This window comes from Rhinatrema bivittatum, chromosome 5 (assembly GCF_901001135.1).
Source record: "Rhinatrema bivittatum chromosome 5, aRhiBiv1.1, whole genome shotgun sequence".
Taxonomy (NCBI): Eukaryota; Metazoa; Chordata; class Amphibia; order Gymnophiona; family Rhinatrematidae; genus Rhinatrema; species Rhinatrema bivittatum.
In genome coordinates, this window is record NC_042619.1 from 220,144,750 (window position 1) to 220,165,178 (window position 20,429).

The window sequence follows — 20,429 nt, forward strand, 5'->3', positions numbered from 1 at the left end:
ATATATGTGTAATTAATCGCTCTATGCAACAATATACAAGGGATAATTAATCGCTCTATGCAACAATAGACAAGGGATAATTAATCGCTCTATGCAACAATAGACAAGGGATATATATGTATATACTAACAGGGAGTATGAAAGAGGGATTCTTAGACAACAATAGTAATAAATATATCTTAAAGAGAATAATTCTGATGAAGGTGTCATGTTACTAGCAAAACAATAATCTTAAACTATACAAGGTTATCATAAAGTTTAAAACAGCAGTGTTGAGCAGGGTAAATCAGAGATTCAAATGGTGTGTCGTGGAGAAAACAGCATAACGGAGGTAAAAGGGTGTGGGAGAGAAAAGGGGGGAGAGGGAAAATACAAAGGAGGGCATACAGGGGTAGGAGCGGGGGGTGGGTCATGAGTTACAGGGAGGTGGCCAATGGGTTTAGGGAGAAGCAGAAACGCTAAGGGGGGTGAGAGTCAGAAGCATGGGTTATCCTATCGATATCTTGTTGTAGGGTCTTCTTCATTGGGAATTCCTGTTGTAGGGTCTTCTTCATTGGGAGGGGGGAGCATGTGGGTAGGCCTGTATAAACAACCAGGTTTTTAGTTTTTTTTTTAATTTAGGAGTGGAGGTCTCAGTCAGGTCTCAGTCAGGTCTTCTTGGTCACTGCAATCTCCCTTCCACTGGCTGCAGGGCAGAGTAGAACCCGAGCAGCGGCAGACCCCCAGGTAAATGAGTTGTAGAGCGCAGAAGGTGCAATCCCTACTCCCCTCAGGCAGAGGAGGAAAAACTCTCCTGAAGTGGGAGCAGGTCAAACCTCCTCTGATCTCTTCTTGCCAAGGCGGTACCCTTCAGTTCTGGGAGAGCTCTGGGAGGGCTACTGTCCTTGTGCTTATCCCAATGGTGCAGGCTGGGAGCCTACTGGGATCCACCAGAAATAAACTCTCCTTTTACTCCCAAAAGAAACTACAGCCAACCACAACTGCTCAAGCTCAGCCAAGGCTTTTATAGCCTGAGCTGGACTAATCCCAGCACCCTGGGGGGGGAAAATCTTGGGTATGGTCTCCAGGAGTTGACAGAGACTTCCCTAATATTAACCAGAGGGATTTAGTAAGGGAAGCAGAGTATTCCTCCAGTACCTAAATGTCATCCACCCTGTAGTGTTTGAAAGGCGGGATACAAATAAATAATAAATAAAAATGTATATTTGCAGATAACCATACATTAGAGCATATAGGGCCTGATTTTAAAAAACATTTATATGCTTAAAAATTGGGTTTTACACATGCAAATGCACTTTACTCATGTAAGCAGGCTTTTGAAAATTGCTGCAATGTATGCCATTGAAATTGTCCGTAGGTTTTACCCGTGTTAAGTGCACTTAACGCGGGTAAATGGCTTTTGAAAATTGCTATGATAGTGTGTTACATTTCCACACGTAACTACTTTGAAAATTTGCCTGATATTGTGGGGAAGAATTGCGCATATTTTATGAAATGCTTGTCTCTGATAAGTGTAGGTTAGGTTTATGGAGCCATACGGATTTCTTTGAAAGTTACCCTGAAAGTGGTTTTGGGTTTTTTTTGTGCCCTCAACTACTCACTGGGCACATGAACCTCTGAAAATCCACACAAGAAAGAAGAGAATGAAACGAAAGAAAGGAAATTTTCCATCTAAACAAAGCACAATTAAACTCTGGAATGTGTTGCCAGAGGATGTGGTTAGTGCAGTTAGTATAGCTGTGTTTAAAAAAGGATTGGATAAGTTCTTGGAGGAGAAGTCCATTCCCTGCTATTAATTAAGCTGACTTAGAGAATAGCCACTGCTATTACTAGCAACGGTAACATGGAATAGACTTCGTTTTTGGGTACTTGCCAGGTTTTTATGGCCTGGATTGGCCACTGTTGGAGACAGGATGCTGGGCTTGATGGACCCTTGGTCTGACCCAGTATGGCATGTTCTTATGTTCTTAACCTGAATGAAAATCTTTGGCCTTCAAACCCCTAAAATTTAGTCCTTCTGACCAGACTTTTTCTTTACAGAATTGTTTTTGTGTGATTGTTTTTTCTTCCCTTTCAGAAGCTGAAAACAATTAAATTAAAACTTTATCAAGAAATCAAATGTAAAAACGCGTGAGAGGATTCACTTTCAAACCGGTGTGTGGACGCACATTTGCATGCATACGTCAGCCCGCGCCCAGATAAGCAGCTGTTTTATAATATATGCATGCACAGCTATTTTATAATATATGCATGCACGACAAATTTTAAATGGATGTGCATGCATGTGCATACATGTGCATACATGGATGTGCATACATGTGCGTGCAAATACTGTTTCTACCACATAAATTGGGGGATTTTAAAAGGCATGTGCACCAATGCCATTCCAAGTTTTACCATCTCATCCCCAGTTCATCCAGTGAAGAGATAGGTCCTCCAACTCCCCCAGTTGTTAACCTTCACCCCCCCCCCCCCCCATTAGACCCAGCCCATAAAACCCCACAGATATGCCTAGTTTTTTTTTTAATTTTAAGTTATACGGCATCCATAGCAGAAGTAAACTTACACAGGGGGAGATCTGAGGTGGAGGAGTGTCGCTGGAGAGTGTTGCCGGGAGATCCAGGCCAGCTGGGAGATTGAGGTAGGCTGTCCCTTCCCTTCCTGATGCTGGCACTGACATCATTGCTGAGGGCCCCAGCTGCCTCTTTAAAACCTAACAACCAAACCTCGTTTCCCCGTCTTAAAATATGTCGACATTGCAAAGGCGTCACGAGCAAGAATTTTTCTAAATGCGAATATTGCTTTTCAGAGTCCCTGAAGCAAAGGATGTTTTGCATAGAGCTCTCCCAGGTCCCTGAGGCAGACAATTGATGTCGAAACACGGCCCATGTTGGGCAGGTGGCTTTGACTCACGTGAAAGATAACAGCAATTGGGTGGGCTTTGGCCTACATTACAGAAGCAGAAAAGTACTGAACTTGAGAAGCGCGTACGTCATATGGGAGTCGGGTTGACCACCAGGGAGAGTGGAAAATTAATAATTAAAAATGAATAAGAATAAATAAAGATGTTTGAGAAAAATATAAAAAAGTTGTTTTGAGAATAATGATGGTAGGCATAGAAAGGTATAATCACACGGTGGCTACCACACATTACCACACATTAAAGAGTTCCCTAGAAGTGGCTAGTGGTTGTTAGTCTTTAAAACCTAAGGCAGTATGAAGTGAGTCGGAGAGATCTGAGGTGGAGGAGTGCTGTTAGAGAGCATGCCGTGAAATCCAGGCCAGCTGGAGGATCGAGGCGGGCCATTCCTTCCCTCCCCAATGCCAGTGCTGACATCATTGCTGAGGGCCCCAACTGTCTCTTTAAAACCCGAGGCAGTGCGGCACATAGCTGCTGCTGACGTGTCACCAAAGCTGCATGCACTAAAGGGGCACGCAGCTTTGTTTTTGTTTCCTCGATTTGCTTGATTTTATGGAAAGAAAAGGAAATCCAAGCCTGTAAAATCTTCTCCTGCTCTTCATATGACTCATGGTCCTCTGGATGACCACATAGTAAGACCAGACATGATGCCATTGAATGTCAACACATTAAACTCCTCTGGAGTTTCTTTGAACCCAGGCATAAGCTAGGTTAACGATAGTAATGTCTTTTTGTGCTGAACCAGATAAAGATTCAGTGTTTCAGAGATATTTCAGAAATAAGGACATGCTCTTTTGTGAGCAGAAAGTGCATATCTTTCCAGATGTCTCTCCAGTTGCCCAAGCATGTAGAAGGCACTTTCTTTCCTTGAAGAATAAAGTTTTGGCTCTTGGAGCCTCTTTGTTTTTTAAATTTCCTTGTAAATGTCTTATTTCTTACCAATCCAACAAGTTTGATTTTTAGATCCTGCTTATCTGGAGACCTTTATTTTAGATTAAAATGCTGAACAGGAATTAGTAACTTAGTATTCTTTTGGTGTAAACAACTTAGGCTAGAAACGTATTTGTATACACTCCTTGTGCCTATATTTTGTAATTTTTCTTATGTTATCATTGCTTCCTTTTAAATACTCCCTCAGTTATTTGTTATATAATACGTCAGTAATATGTGAGTTTTCCTTATAATTACTTATGTATTTTTTCTTTGTTATTGAAATGTAAATTTCTTTAGTTTTCATTGTAATACTGTGGCATCCGTCAGTGCTAGATGGCTTCGCCCTGTTTGCCTCACCTTATTCACGGCTCCTCCCACTTACCTAGGAAAGATGGCTACTGCTGCATCTACAAGCTGACCTCCTAGCGTCCCCAGAACAGCTATGGTGCAGCCTCCCACCATGCTCCTCCCAGGTACCGACTAGGGTGCGCGCGCCACCCACGTCTTTTTTCCAACCTTGGTGCGAACCTCGGGGGCGTTCCCCCTTACTGACGTCACGCCATCCGGGTATATAATCTATTCTAATTTGCTAGCTCGTTGAGTTAGCAAGGACTTGAATCCATTCCTGTCTACGCTACTCTGCCGCTTCCGTGCTGGCGCTGGAAGCTCTCTCCTTGCCCTACGGGGTAACTGCTAACCTGGGTACCCACTCCTCGGGGGCCCTTTGCTTTATTTCAGGTGCCTTACAGGGAACAGATACTCGCTCCTAGAGGGCCTGCTCTCCCTGCCTCGGTGCCTGTACTTCCTTCTACAACCTGGTGGAATCGCATATCTACAGCAAACACCTAGGGCTGGATTTTAAAAGGGTTACGCGCTTAAGTTAAGCGCGTAATCCTTAAAAAAAAAAAACCCTGCGCGCACCGAGCCTATTTTGCATAGGCTCGGCGGCGTGCGCAAGCCCCAGGATGCACGTATGTCCTGGGGCTTTCCTGGGGGGGGCATGTTTGGGGGCGTGTCTCGATCCGCGCGTCATCGGGGGTGTGTCGGGAGGCGTGACGTGGCCTGCGCGTCACCTGGGGGCGGCGCCGCGGGTGTAGTTTCAGCCCGGGGGCGTTCCAGGGGCGTGGCCTTGTCCTCCGGACCAGCGCCCAAACCGGACCATGGAGCGCGGTAGCTGGCCCGGCGGGCAAAGTTACGCCTGCCTCAAGCAGGGGGGTGGGTTAGGTAGGGGAAGGGAGGGTAAGGTGGGAGGAGGCCGAAGGAAAGATCCCTCCGAGGCCGCTCCGATTTCGGAGTGGCTTCGGAGGGAACGGGCAGCGCGCGCAGGGCTCGGCATGCTCAAGTTGCATAAATGTGCACCCCCTTGCGCGCGCCAACCCTGGATTTTATAAGATACGTGCAGCTACGCGCGTATCTTATAACATCCGGCGTACTTTTGTTCGCGCCTGGTGTGTGAACAAAAGTACGCGCGCGTGCTGTTTTTAAAAATCTGCCCCCTGGTAAGTACTCTAACTCTCAGTCTATTTCATCCATAGTACTTCCTTGCTGGGAAATCTGCTTCAGACCCTCCCAAGACCAACGGGGTGAGAAGGGCTCCCTCTGCCGAGGTCCCTGAGACTGCAACTACCAGACTGCCTCACTACTGCCACCTCTGGTGGCTCTCTTCAAGCTGTATAATAAAGAATTAACTGTGTTTGTGCATTCTGAGTCTAGCCTAGTACTGAGGCTCCTCACGGGACTCCTCCCCATGGGCATGGTCATCTGCCACAGTACCCAAGGATCCACCCAAACACCGCACAACCATAACAAATAATATGAAAATTTAATAAAGAGAAGATGGTAAGAAGTAAACTTACACAACAGGGGGCCTCGGCACATGCCGGTTCATGTCAGTATTTGCGTGTACATCTTACGTTTGTGCCCCGAAAGGCCCATGCCCCTCCCAGACCACGCCCTCGTCCCTTTTTGAAAATTTTCGAGATGTGTGCGCTGCAGGAGATATGTTTTCATATCTCGCCAGCTTTTAAATCCCGCTCACATGCATGAGCCCATCTTAATTGCGCATCTACTGATTGATGCATGTGTCGGGTTTTTAAAATTCACCTCTTAAATGATTTACAGGCTTTTTTTGAAAATATAAATGCATTGCTTTGCCTTAATTTCAATAGATCCTTGAAATTGGCCCAAGTATCCTGCTAAGTATGCGCTTACTAGCCTGTTAACAATATACAGGGGCATTGTCTGAGTTGTTGTCCTGACTGGTGAAGGGAATCTAGAGATCATCTAGGGATTACAGTATTGCACAGAGACTTAAACTGTGTAGGCCACATGGACCCTACGGTCCTTACCTGCCTCAATTTCTGTGCTCTACCGAGTTTCCCTGATCACATATGCTGTTGATAGTGCTGTAGCTGTTTATTTCCGTGACATCAGTGTCAATAAGATGCAATTTCTTATTTTAAAAAAGTTGCTGAGAGAAAGGGAAACCATTCAGCACTATAAACTCATGCATGCGGGGGGGGGGGGGGGGGGGGGGTCCACACAAGAAAGGCTTATCCTGTCTTGCGCGCCTGCCCCGCTTCGCCCCTGTCTTGCGCGCGCCGAGCCCAAGGGAAGCCCCAATGGCTTTCCCTTGATTTCGGAGCGGCCTTGGAGGGAACTTTTTTTTCGCTCCCCCCATCTTTCCCTCCCTTCCCCTATCTAACCCACCCCCCAGCCCTACCTAAACCCCCGCCCCCCCCCCCCCCCTCACCTTATTCCACAGTTACGCCTGCCTCTGGCAGGCATAACTTGCGTGCCGGCCAGCTGCCGGCGGGCGATCCTCCGGCATGGCCGCAGTGCCGGAGGACTCGGGACCGCTCCCGGACCACCCCCGGACTGCCGTCCCCACCCCCGGACCGCCACCCCGCCCCCGGAACGCCCCTTTTTCAAAGCCCCGGGACATACGCTTGTCACAGGGCTTGTGCCTGCCGCCGAGCCTATGCAAAATAGGCTTGGCATGTGCAGGGGTAACCCTTTCAAAATCTACCCCAAAGAGAACAACATTCAAAGTGATTTACCTGGGGCAATCGGTATTTACCTGGGAAGTTTGTTTTGAAAATTGCCCACCTGAATGCAGCTAAAAAAAGGTGGCATTCTTTCATCCTTGTGCTTCAGCCATGTTGAGAGGAGGCATTCCTGGAGGATGGGGAGACAGCAGGGTAGGGAAACAGCACACACAAGTTTGATTTTCATATCTACATGCTTTATTTTAAAGCCATTTCTCTGCCTGCATATTTTGCAGGTACAAATCCCATGGGTGCTTTGTAATCACAGTTCTTGTAAGCAGTTTTCAAAGAGAAAGTTAAAAGGTTTGGGAGTAGGAGTCCAGATGAACTTTTAAATGAGTGTGGTCAGCCGAGAAAGAGGAAGGGGAAATATAGCAGACCGCCAGGGTTGCAAACAGAAAAGTACAAAGTGAAGAAAGAACGCTGGGTGGAGTTTCAGAAGAGGGGAAAGGATAAGCTTTGCCCTCAGTCAGCCTGTGGAGGAGCTATTAGAAACAGAGAGGAAGGAGAATGGGGATACACCAAGAACCACAAATATAGGCACAGGAACCATGCTGAGTTATAAGGAGGCAGGAATCAGGAACCAGAGCCTTAAAGAAGTGAAAGGCTTGAGCGCGAGGCTGCCCACATGGGCTAGAGAGGTGGCCAGAGGCCTACCTCAAGAAAATCGATCACAAAATAAGTAGCAGTGTGGATGACCATAGAATTTATTGTGCTGTGGGTAATTTTTTTATTTTTATTTATTCATTTTGATGACTCCTCTTTAATCAATTTAATTATTTTGTGTGTTCCTTTTTAAGCTTTAGCATCTTAGAGATTTCTTGTTGAACTGACTAGTGGAAATCCTCTCAGAAAGTCAAATTAAAAATTCATTTGACGGTAACCCATACAGGAATTAAAAGCAAAGTGGAAAGTTCAAATTATTTTTATGAGCTTGTGCTAGAGTATTACAAAAACATTTTATGATTTGTCAAAGTTCATGGTCTACTGTTTTTAGTTTTTGCACAATTGTATAAATTAAAGACTGTTCTGTCTCAGTGCACCAGGAGGTCTGTGCCATTTATAAATTCTGTTCGAAAAACACTGAGAACTTTTAACCTTTTAAAGTTTTTATGCTTTTCTTATTCAGAAGCTGCTCATCTCATTCTTATTTATTCCAAGTATTTTCATTCTGATTCGAGCTATACAATTTAGAGCAGGGCAGACTTAAGCTTGAACATAAATAAACCGGAACCCTAAATTAGTGGAGAATCACAGACGCTTGTATTTTATTTTATCTTTTGACACATTTATCAGGCACCTTTCTCGTTACAAGATCTGAACACTCATGGCACCATAAGGAAAAATGTAGTGCCAGAAGAAAGGGATCAATAAAGTTTTCATAGAATGTACTTATTGATGCTTCATTTCACTGACAATAATTCTTGAGGAACTGAAATGTCAATAACTGTATTCTTCTATCGAAAGTTATATAGTTTCCTTTCTTGCTGCCACTGCTATTTTCCTGGTCATCAAGGACTATAGGTAATATCCCAGTTCTTGCTAACAGGGCAAGCAGCTAAGATGGACTCTGATATCAGTAAAAAGGGGCATTGGCCTATTTCGCTATGTGCAGTCAAAGGCAGATATGAGAGACACTTTGCAGTTGCTGTGTACGTGACCAGCTTGACAGATTTACAGGTCCTTCCAGCCTAGTTGGTGCCAATGAAGGCCAAGAAAAACACAAGGACAACTGATGCTGAGTGAATTTGTGCAGGCAGAACACTAGATACTCTTTTTATGACATTACGGCAAATTAAAGAACAAGACTTATCAATTTACTATCAGATGTGAACATCTGGCATTTGCCTCTTTATGAACCTGAAGAAGGAAACAAAGGACTTGGAAAAGAATTTGAAAATCAGCCTATCAAAGTTTTAATTGTGTATTCATCTGACTATGGATGAAGCTGCTGAATTATGCATAGGTAAGCCCTTAAAAGCAGCAGGGGGCAAGCAACCTACATTGTTGCCGATTGATTGTTACCCATCCAGGATAAGACAACCCATTTGAGTACTATCTCTGAGCTCCCTGCACCCATGGCTAAGAGAAGGACTGATTCCCTCCAAAGTGTAACTGAATAGAGGATTGAAGTGCATCTTGTTGCTGGTGAGTGACAAGGTGAAGCCCTTCTAACTCAGGATGCCTTTGCCCAGGGAACAGATCCTGCCACCTCAGAAGTCAGAGGTCCAGGCCACAGAGTGAAGACTGTGCTGAATGTCCACTATACCCGTGAGAGACTTAGGGGCAGATTTTTAAAATTACGCGTGGGGGTACATTTGTGCATGCTACCTGGCACGCACAAATGTACACCTGATTTTATAACATTTGCACGCTGCCACGCGCATGTTATAAAATCTGGAGCCGGCGCGCGCAAGGGGCTGCACACATGTGCACCTTGTACGCGCCGAGCCCTAGGGGAGGCCCGATGGCTTTCCCTGTTCCCTCCAAGGCCGCTCTGAAATCGGAGCAGCCTTGGAGGGAACTTTTTTTTTGTTCCCCCCACCTTTCCCTCCCTTCCCCATCTAACCCACCCCTCAGCCCTACCTAAATCCCCCCTACCTTATTTTGTTGAGTTATACCTGCCTCTGGCAGGTGTATCTTGCGCCGACAAGGCAGGCCCTGACACAGGCCGCTATGTCGGGGCACTCGGCTATGCCCCCAGACCGCTGCCACACCCATGGACCACTACCACGCCCCCGGACCACGGCCCCGCCCGCAGCCCCACCTGCACCCCGCCCAGTTTTGCAAGCACTGGGACATACACACACACCACCAAGCCTATGCTCGGTGCGTGCAGGTTTTTTTTAAAGGGTTACGCGTGTAACCCTTTTAAAATCCGCTCCTTAATGAATCCCTACCTATGGGTCAGAAAGATAGGGGTTGTTTTTTTTGTTTAAATCTTGTACGCAAGTCTACACTAGGGGAGGTGATGCTAGCAGTAACTCTGTAATCTCATAAACTGGATGATAAGCAAGCAGTAATAATTTAATATTATGTGGGTTTCCTAATGAAGTATTACACCTAGCCCTGTGTAACTGAGGAATAAAGCATTACTCAAACAGTTTGATAAATTTTCTAAACAGGAAGACAGGAGAGATTGCTGGAAAATAAGGAGGTACATTAAAGGGGGGTGGGAAAGGAACTAACTCTTCTCTCTTGCGCGCAAGTTATAAAATCGGGTGTACATGTGCGCGTGCTAGGGATGTGCATTCGTTTGCGATGAAATAGGAAACATAGATGATATTTCCTATTTCGTCACGGTTCGGGGGCCCCTGAAACGATAGGAAAACTCACAAAATTTTGTGTGGTTTTCTTATCATTCTGGGGGGGAGGGGGGGAAGAAAGGGCACATTAAAAAAAAAACCCAAACTTACCCCAACAGATTTAATTAATTACAATCCTCCACCCTCCCGACCCCCCCAAAACTTGCCTAAAGTCCCTAGTGGTCCAGTGAGGGTCCCGGGAGCGATCTCCCCCACTCGGGCTGTTGGCTGCCACTAATCAAAATGGTGCAACAGGGGCTAACGGTGCCATTGGCCAGTCCCTGTCACATGATAGGAGCAATGGATGGCCCACACCATTGCTCCTACAAAATGGCGCCGGCCGTATGGCCATATTGCCGTATTGCAAAATGGCGCTGGCCGTATGGCCGGCGCCATTTTGCAATACGGCAAATACGATTCGAGTGCAAGAGGTCGCTTCCGGACCCCCGCTGGACTTTTGGCAAGTCTTGTGGGGGTCAGGAGGCCGCCCCAAGCTGGCCAAAAGTCCCTGGGGGTCCAGCGGGGGTCCGGGAGCGATCTCCTGCGCTTGTGACGTCGGGGGACAGGAACCAAAATGGCGACGGCGCCATTTCTATTAACGCACCCGTGGCCCGAGAGTGGAAGATCACAGTGGGACCCCCCCACTGGACCCCAGGTAATTTAAGACATTTGGGGGGGGTTCGGGAGGGTGGGGGATTTATTTTAAAGGGTCGGGGTGGGTTTTGGCGCTCTAACATACCTCATTGTTTTCCTAATGGAAGCGCTAGAGTGTCTGGATTTCAAGTAAATTATGACAAACAGCTGCCTTAAACATTAAGAAGCGGATTTTCAGAGCCCTGCTCGCCTAAATCCAGCCAAATCCGGGCGGATTTAGGCGAGCAGGGCCCTGCGCGCCAGTGAGCCTATTTTACATAGGCCTACCGGCGCGCGCAGAGCCCCGGGACTCGCGTAAGTCCCGGGGTTTTCGGAGGGGGGCATGTCGGGGGCATGTCGGGGGGCGGGACCGAGCGCAGCGGCGTTTTCGGGGCGTGTCGGCAGCGTTTTGGGGGCGGGTACGGGGGCGTGGCTACGGCCCGGGGCGGTCCGGGGGCGTGGCCGCGCCCTCCGTACCCGCCCCCAGGTTGCGTCCCAGCGCGCAAGAGGCCTGCTGGCGCGCGGGGATTTACGCCTCCCTCTGGGAGGCGTAAATCCCCCGACAAAGGTAAGGGGGGGGCTTAGACAGGGCCGGGTGGGTGGGTTAGGTAGGGGAAGGGAGGGGAAGGTGAGGGGAGGGCAAAAGGAAGTTCCCTCCGAGGCCGCTCCGATTTCGGAGCGGCCTCGGAGGGAACGGGGGTAGGCTGCGCAGCTCGGCGCGCGCCGGCTATACAAAATCAATAGCCTTGCGCGCGCCGATCCAGGTTTTTAGCAGATACGCGCGGCTCCGCGCGTATCTACTAAAATCCAGCTTACTTTTGCTTGCGCCTGATGCGCCAGCAAAAGTAGGCCAATTCGCGCTATTTGAAAATCTACCCCTAATTTAGGTAAATATTCTCTGGCCTTAACGCAAGCTAATTTCCCATTCAGGTGAGCAAAGCATCCCTAATGTGCCTAGGAATACTAACTCTAGAGAAATAGTACCGGAAGCTAACTTCCTGGGATTGATATGTGCATTGGATCGCAATTTGGAGTTGTGACCCTGCTATATAGTGTGCCGGTTTTCCCGCCCTCCCCCGATTTACGATTTACACAATTTAAAAAAAAACAAAACCGCGACGATCCGATTCCCTCCCCCCCCCAGCCAAAATCGATCGTTAAGACGATCGATCACACGATTCACATCTCTAGTAACCATCCCATTACTTTTTTTTATGTTGTTAGATCTAAAGAGCAGAAGAGGAAAGATTCTGCGGGCTTCAGTTCAGGCGCCCATGAAGGGGTCGCACAAAGGCGCAAGCTCCATTGCTGAGCTCCTTTGGACACACGTCACAGGGCACGTGCCTCGCGGTGCAAGCGCCTGTAGCATCGCCACCTCACTGATGAGGGTGCTGTTGGTGATAAGCAGGCAGTGGGCGGCCAGGAGGCATGCCAGTCCACCTGGCGCCAGTGACTCTTCCTCTTCTACCTTGATTGGGGGGAAGGGGTGCTTTCAGCGCTCTTCCCACACTGCTCACCGCCATCGCTGCTTGTCGTGCTATTCCCTGCTGCTGGTGGCAGGAGGCTGGCCCAGTGGCAGGAGGCCAGGTAGGCCATTTCCTTGTGGCAGTGTCGCCACCTCGCTGAAGAGGACACTGGTGACGTTAATGAGGATGATACTGATTCTGGTTCTGACTGAGCTGAAAGCACAATGGAGCAAGAGGAAACTGCTGGGCTTGATAGAGAAAATCTGCCCATTAGGTCCTGTGTTGAAGAAATGTGTACAATAAAGCTGCTTATTAATTATTATGGCAACCATAATGAATTTAAACATCTTCCTGAACCTGGCAACACAACACATTTGCAATCGTAATTTATGTGTATGCACCCCCCTAACTTTGTAATGCCAACAATCCCCTTCAAAATCAGTCACTCACTATACATTGCAGATCTCGTTGCTGTGTGGTGAAGCAAAGTCCATTTTTATTTTCTCTATTGGTCTAAAAAAAGGCCTTTTCAAATCTTGTGCAGCAGTTCCAGACCCCGGGAGTGTGAGTATTGCTTTTTGGATGGGATAATTTCTTTCCTGTTTTCATTAGGCAAAATTCTGTAAAGAGTTAGGATGGTCCTTTCCCTTAAGAGTTTGTGTTGTAAATGCTTTATTACAAGCATTTCTTTCGCTTCATAGCCTACGAAACAAAAAAGAAAAACATAGCAGCACCAAAATTAAAAGATAGAACAAGGATATATTAGAAAATAGTATTTCATGCTAAGGGCAATTCAAAAGCATCAGATATTTGCACCTTTTTGAAACTGTAGTTTTCTGTATTACAGTAGGAAGGAAATGTAGATATACAGACCCTGTCAATCAAGCAAAAAGCAAGCTTAGATCTTCTCTCTCTTATCAAGGGAATCTACAATTACACTCTCCAATCATTGAATGATTTTTTTTTTTTTTAAGTATTTTATCGGATTTCATTTGTCATTACTGAACACAACAAATCTCGTTTTCTTATTTTCTTTTCACTTTCTAATTATTAACTAATATTCAAATATGTGAATCTCATTTGCAGTAAAATGCACCTGATGCACCTGTGCCCTCAGCATGTCCCAGAGAAGTGTGAATCCCCAAACTCTCAGTCTTTAAAGGTAGCGCCCAGAGAGTTTTATGTGAAAACTCAAGGCGGAGATCAGTCCATGGGAGGCTAATTTTCAAAAGCATTTTCACAGATAAAACAGTGTTTTACTTCAGAAATGTGCTTTTTTTTTTTTTTTTTAATTGCCTACCAGACATGCACAACATGCAGAATATGCACAAACAGAATGTGCATATTCTGTTTGTGCACTCATTTGCATAGAGTAAGTGACGGTGTTCCTGGGGGCAGAATTTGCAGTTACAGGCGTACTTTTGGATTTTCAAAGAATGCGTGTAAATCCTCTCCGTAAATGTGTGTGGATATTTTAACAGACAGAAATGTGTGTGGGGCTGCAGGCAGCTTCTGTGGATAATTTTCAAAGAAAAACTATGTCATACTTTCTCTATGAAAACTTAATCCTGGGGGAATTCTGCACTACTGCAGAGCACAGAATTTGCGCAGAATTCCCTCACTGCGCAGAATTGTCAAATTCTACACAGAAAATGGCAGAGGAGACCCCTGCATGCCGTGAACAGAGCGCGCACCATTTGGGGCAAAGATGAAGGCCCTGGCATGCTGCGAATGGAGCACGCTGTTCGTGGCAAAGATGAAGGCCGCAGCGTTCCATTCGCGGCAAAGATGAAGGCCCCCGGTGAGAGAAGTGTATGTTGAGAGGTGTCCGTGTGAGGGGGGAGGGGGTTATGAGAGAGAGGAGGGGAAGGAGGGTGTGAGAGAGGGGAGGGGTGTGAGAGGGGGGGTTGAGATAGAGAGGAAGGGGAATAATAGAAGAACTAGGGGGCATTTCATGAAGTTAGCAAGTAGCACATTTAAGACTAATTGGAGAAAATTCTTTTTCACTCAACGCACAATAAAGCTCTGGAATTTGTTGCCAGAGGATGTGGTTAGTGCAGTTAATGTAGCTGGGTTCAAAAAAGGTTTGGATAAGTTCTTGGAGGATAAGTCCATTAACTGCTATTAATCAAGTTTACTTAGGGAATAGCCACTGCTATTAATTGCATCAGTGGCATGGGATCTTCTTGGTGTTTGGGTAATTGCCAGGTTCTGGTGGCCTGGTTTGGCCTCTGTTGGAAACAGGATGCTGGGCTTGATGGACCCTTTGTCTGAGCCAGCATGGCAATTTCTTATGTTTTTATATTTCCAAACCCCTGCTCAAGGCAAGTCATGATTCAGGTCCAGTAGGTAGGTCCCTGCCTCAGAGAGGTCTTGTGTTCTAAGTTGGTTCGCAGGCAAAGGAAGGTGAAGTAAATTGCCCAATGTCACAAGGAGCATCAGTGGGAGGAACAGGATTTGAACCTTGGCTTTCCCGGTTCTCAGCCTAAACACGAAGACTCCCAGAACAGCAGCTGCTTGTAAAGATGGCCATAACATGGCCGTTGCCATACAGTGTACTCCTGATTCTCCCTTCCCATCCACTCCTTCTTGTCCCGTGCCACATCCCTGCTGACCCTATCTTCTTATGAACAGGCTTGGGGAGGGCTGGGATAGTGTTGTCTATTGCCTAATGCGTCCTGTGCATCTCATTGCTAAAAATAATGGAACAACGGAAGGGGGACGTGGGTTAGGGGAGAGGAGGGAAGGTTAGAGGAGGGGTAGCCCCAGGACTTGAGTTGCCTCTTTCCCTGCTCTGGCAATATAAGCCGTTTCAGTAATCTGGCTTTCTCTGTTTGCCTTCAAAATTTCATCAGGTGGAGGGGCAGAAGGCAGATTTTAAAAAAGTGCTAGTGCTTCTACTTTATGTCAGGAACATTTTATTGCAGGAAATATTTCATTGCAGGACATGTATGTGTACCTTCGCCAGCCTGTCAACGTGGAACTAGGGAAGAAAGTGACTATTTTCAATAAACCTGAGGCACTAGGATATAGCATTGCAGCAGATACTTGTGCCGTCTGACGTAACTAGACCAATATGTTTTTTCATTTCAATATAAATCTCACAAGGTGAGGCGGGGAGGGTCCACAGTGTTCTGTGTGTGTGTAAATGCCTAGTGATAGCAGCAGAGTAAGATATAACAAGCTTACAGTAATCATCCTAACATTTTGGAAGTCTTAAAATAATGAAAGTGTTGATCACATCTCTGGAAAACAAGAAAATGAAAATAAATGTTACAAACTGACCAGGAGTAAGCCCCTGTCCATCCCTCGTTTTAAACTGCATTTTATAAAATCAATCTCTAAATCTCATCGTATCTTGACGTCAAGGCTTGTCATCTGGTTGGATTCAATGGATGTTTAGGTCATTTAGGTTAACCTGCACAGAAGAAAAACGATTTTGAGTTCTGATTTTCCTACTAGAAGCAGAGCTACAAATCCATCCATTCATGCAATAGGGTAAACCCAGGACTGGATCAGCCCCTTCACTGCCCCTTCTCCCCCCTCCCCACAAACCCCCATAAACAAAACCAGCAACTCTACTTATGCACTGGGGAGTTTTTAAATGTAGACATGAGGAACGGGAAAGGGACATCCGATCATCTCTGTTCATGTTCTGGTCATGAGGAGGAACAGTGGATGGATTGATCTGCATCCCATATACAAGAATGCTTTAAGTGATCAGTATTGGAAGTCATTTTATGCAGAAAGGAGGACTTACTTTCTCTGCAGAGTTCATATCTCTCCACCCTTATTTTGAAGCTTGCATACTTAGTCCTCCTCTGATAGGGTCTCCAAATGGGTTTCTTTATGCATAATTACTAGGTCACGTATGAACCTCACTGGCAGGCCAGGGGATGACCTCAATCTCTCAGACTTACCACTAGTGCTCTTAATACTTGCATTCTGCCAAAAAAGAGCAAACTGAAGGCACATCCTCTCTCTGTGTTTGTCCGATTTAGAAACTGAGTCTTAAATGATTCAAAGGTCCCGACTGGAATCAAGGTCACAGAATAAAAACCAGGCAATTGAGGCAGGATGCCGGTTAAATATAGACTATAACCTTCCCGAAGAGATGCTCAGCGTCCCTCTTCACATGCCACCACTACACATTTCTGAATATAACAGCTGCTGAAAGGGACAAATACAATTTGGGTTCATGGATCTACATTCATTATAATAGGCCTGCACTGTACACGCTATTGCTCCCTCTGTACTTAGTATCTGTAGTATAATTGCATATAAAATCAGTAATCACTTTTGACTTATTATCGCCCATCTGCTTCTGCTGCATCCCTTGTCAGTGATCGCACTCTCTTGTTTATGACGTCACAATGATTTTCTGTAGAAGTGATTGAAGCATGGCACAGAGAAGAGTAGGACTTCAAATGAGAATTAGCTACAGATGAGCAACAAGCTCCCTGCCACTAAAGGCAAGCTGAGTCAATCCTCTTCTCATCGTGTTGCATCTATGGAGTTTTAGACTTGCCAGGCAGAGAGAAACTGGAACTACGAGTTCATAAATGCAATGGGGCAACATCAGAACCGGTTCATCCTGGCCCGCATGACAAAGCTCATGGGCGACTCCTGTCTGAAGACTGATATCAAATCAGGAGACATTTAGGAGTAAATTTTTAAAGGGGGTTTGTGTGTAAAAGCATGTACATGTGTAAGTAAAATGTACTCACGGATAAGCAATTTTATAAGCGCATATTGTCCATTTCACGTTTACATTTTACTGGCAGAAAATAGGGGCAGGTTTCAGGGGTCCACGCGGTGGTTACTATTTTTTTTTTTTACTTTTTATTTATAGAATTTTTATATAAGTACAACACCTAATAATTGTAGTATAGGAAATATTAACTTATGTAGAGAATAAAAAAGGGGGGGGGGGAAAGATAAACAGCCACCTTAATTATATCGCAAAGTAACCTCAAGTCCCCCAAAATGGATGAGATTAGACCAGAGCTTTCCAAACTTTTCATGTTGGTGACACACTTTTTAGACAAACATAATTTCACGACACAGTAATTCAGTCTACTAGTAAACCAGAGGTTAAAGGTTAAACGAACGAAACATATTTTGACAATTTATGTATGTTTCCTTAAATATATACATAAATAAAATGTTTCACGACACAACCTATCTCATGAAAACCTTAAATTTATATTAAAAATATATATTCCAAGATTCATGTTATTGTTATAATTTATGAGAAACAATAATAAAACAAATTGTCTGTCCCCCACACACTCATCTCTCTCCTCCCCCCAGCACGTTTGCCCCCCACTCACTCATCTCTCTCCCCCCCAGCACATGTCTGGCCCCCACACTCATGTACCTCGTCTTTTTGATTGTTGCCAGTTAAGTGCTTCACTCCCTTCCATGATCACCAGACACTGCTGCTTGCAGTCAGTACTCCTCATGGCCAGGCCTCATCGGCAGCAGCAGCCAATGCAAGGACGGCTGGGCTCGTTCCACCCACCAAGCCCCCCAAAAAACCGCGATTGACAGCAAAAATCACCCAATAATAAGCAACCCATAAACTGAAAAAAAAAAAGTGAATCTCTAGGAAAAAAAAAAGCCCAAACTCGCATCAAAGTTGACCGGGCTTGCGCGACACACCTGCACACTGCAGGCGACACACTAACGTGTCCCGACACACAGTTTGGAAAGCTCTGGATTAGACTGAGCTAAACACCGGAAAGGACCCATCCAGTTTCCCCATAAGCCCACCCAAACTCTTAGGATACACAGTTACATGACTTACCATCTGGAAATCGCTTTAGCTGAACAGAATCACAGAAAACAAATTTATTCCCCTGATACAACATCACACACACTTACAAGGGAACTTAAGAAAAAAAAAGACGCCTCCGAGCCCAAGTCATATGATCGCAAGTGCATGAAAGATTTCCTTTGAAGCTGTGAATGTTTACAGAGGTCAGGAAAAATATTTGCTTTCCCACCTGAGAAAGTGAGGGATCTATAAATAAATCAGCACCACCTTCCTGGCTATATAAGGAATGTTTTAAAGAAGAAACATCATAGACTTTAAAAACAGATGACACATTTTGAGGCAAAATATTTAAGACATCTACAAAATATAGATCAGTGAGAAATGAGGAATGCTGTGTAGTGGAAATTATTGACAGATATAAAACTAGATATTGAGGTAAGATGAGAATGAAAAAGAATTGCCGAGCCAATTACGCCCTCCAGGATTCACCTTATGTTGAGCAAGCAAAGAGACCCTGGTGGAGAGGGCGCGGCTGCTAGGGATTTATAGAGCATCTCTGCAGGTACATACAGATTGATTGATTGATTATGCTTCTAAAGATCCCATGGAATCCCTAATAATTAGGGTTCAGACATGCACTACATGCCTAATATTGAGATAAATTTAAAAAAGCCCGTTGCACACCAAAATCGGGAGATATACGCACAAGTCGGGCTCGCATACACCCACCTAATTTTGAAAGCTGCCCAGACGCGAGCGCACCACCTGTTGCACGTACATCTCAAAAGTTTTCAAAAAGGGGCAGAGCGCAGGCGTGGTCTGGGCAGGACGTGTCCATTTTGGAGCGTGGCCAAGAGACGTGTACGCTGTGTAAATACTGGCAGCCCTGGGGCACACGGCCCAGATCCTCTGCTGCATACGTTTACTTCTGCTAGGGACGAGGTGAGAGTTAAAAAGTAAAAAGAAAGAGCCATTTCTCACAGGTTTAAAAGGGTCTGAGGTAACTGGAGGAGTGCAGGCTATCAAACCAGGAGGATTTGGAGGACCCAGCTGTTAACTGGGTGAACTGGCAATGACATGGACGCACGCCCCATTTAAAATTCCACGACTTATGCGGTAGGGGTGTGCATTCGGTCCCTACGTATTGGCAATCCGCAACGGATGTGGCCATATTCGTTGTATTCGTGGGGAAGTGAAACGTATCACGATTCCCCACGACTACATGAATCTTCGCCAAATTATTCGGCTGCCTAAAGAAACCAATTTAAACAAACCCCCCACCCTCCTGACCCCCCCCCCCAAGACTTACCAAAACTCCCTGGTGGTCCAGCGGGGGGGTCCGGGAGCCATTCCCTGCACTCACACCCTCGGAGCCGGTTTCAAAATGGCGCCAATAGCCTTTGACCTACTATGTCACAGGGGCTCCCGGTGCCAATGGTCAGCTCCTGTCACATGGCCATCGGCGCCATCTTGTGATCTTACCATGTGACAGGGGCTGACCAATGGCACCGGTAGCCCCTGTGACACAGTGTGGGCAAAGGCTATCGGCGCCATTTTGATTACTGGCAGCCAACGGTCCAAGTGCAGGAGGTCGCTCCCGGACCCCCACTGGACCACCAGGGACATTTGGCAAGTCTTGGGGGACCCTCCTGACCCCCACAAGACTTGCCAAAAGTCCAGCGGGTGTCCGGGAGCGACCTCCTGCACTCCAGCTGTCGGATGCCAGTACTCAAAATGGCGCCGATGGCCTTTGCCCTCACTATGTTACAGGGGCCATCGGCGCCATTTTGAATACTGGCAAAGGCAATCAGCGCCATTTTGAGTACTGGCATCCAACAGCTGGAGTGCAGGAGGTCACTCCCAGACCCCCGCTGGACTTTTAGCAAGTCTTGTGGGGGTCAGGAGGGTCCCCCAAGACTTGCCAAAAGTCCCTGGTGGTCCAGCGGGGGTCCAGGAGCGACCTCTGCACTCGGACCGTCAGCTGCCAGTAATCAAAATGGTGCTGATAGCCTTTGCTCATACTATGTCACAGGGGCTACTGGTGCCATTGGTCAGCCCATCACATGGTAGGAGCACAAGATGGCACCGATGGCCATGTGACAGGGGCTGACCAATGGCACCAGTAGCCCTTGTGACATAGTAGGTGAAAGGCTATCGGCGCCATTTTGAAACTGGTACCGAGGGTGTGAGTGCAGGGGATGGTTCCCGGACCCCCCGCTGGACCACCAGGGAGTTTTGGTAAATCTTGGGGGGGTCAGGAGGGTGGGGGGTGGTAGTTAATTTAATTTTAGCAGGGGAACAAATCGAAATGGACGTAGTAATGAATCGGGTTGCCATACGGCTGAA

The 20,429-nt window shown here is 46.4% G+C and overlaps 1 long non-coding RNA gene across 2 annotated transcripts; it reads right to left on the reverse strand.

Annotated features, from left to right (window-relative positions):
• Positions 1–11,973: 11,973 nt before the first annotated feature.
• Positions 11,974–18,845, reverse strand: LOC115091557. 2 transcript variants are annotated; one of them, XR_003856767.1, is made up of 3 exons: positions 18,114–18,845; positions 15,590–15,722; positions 11,974–13,006 (listed from the first exon to the last, which is right to left on the reverse strand). It is a non-coding gene; the product is annotated as an uncharacterized LOC115091557 (long non-coding RNA). The 2 variants fall into 2 exon arrangements; XR_003856768.1 differs by lacking the exon at positions 18,114–18,845 and adding an exon at positions 16,225–17,339.
• Positions 18,846–20,429: the final 1,584 nt, after the last annotated feature.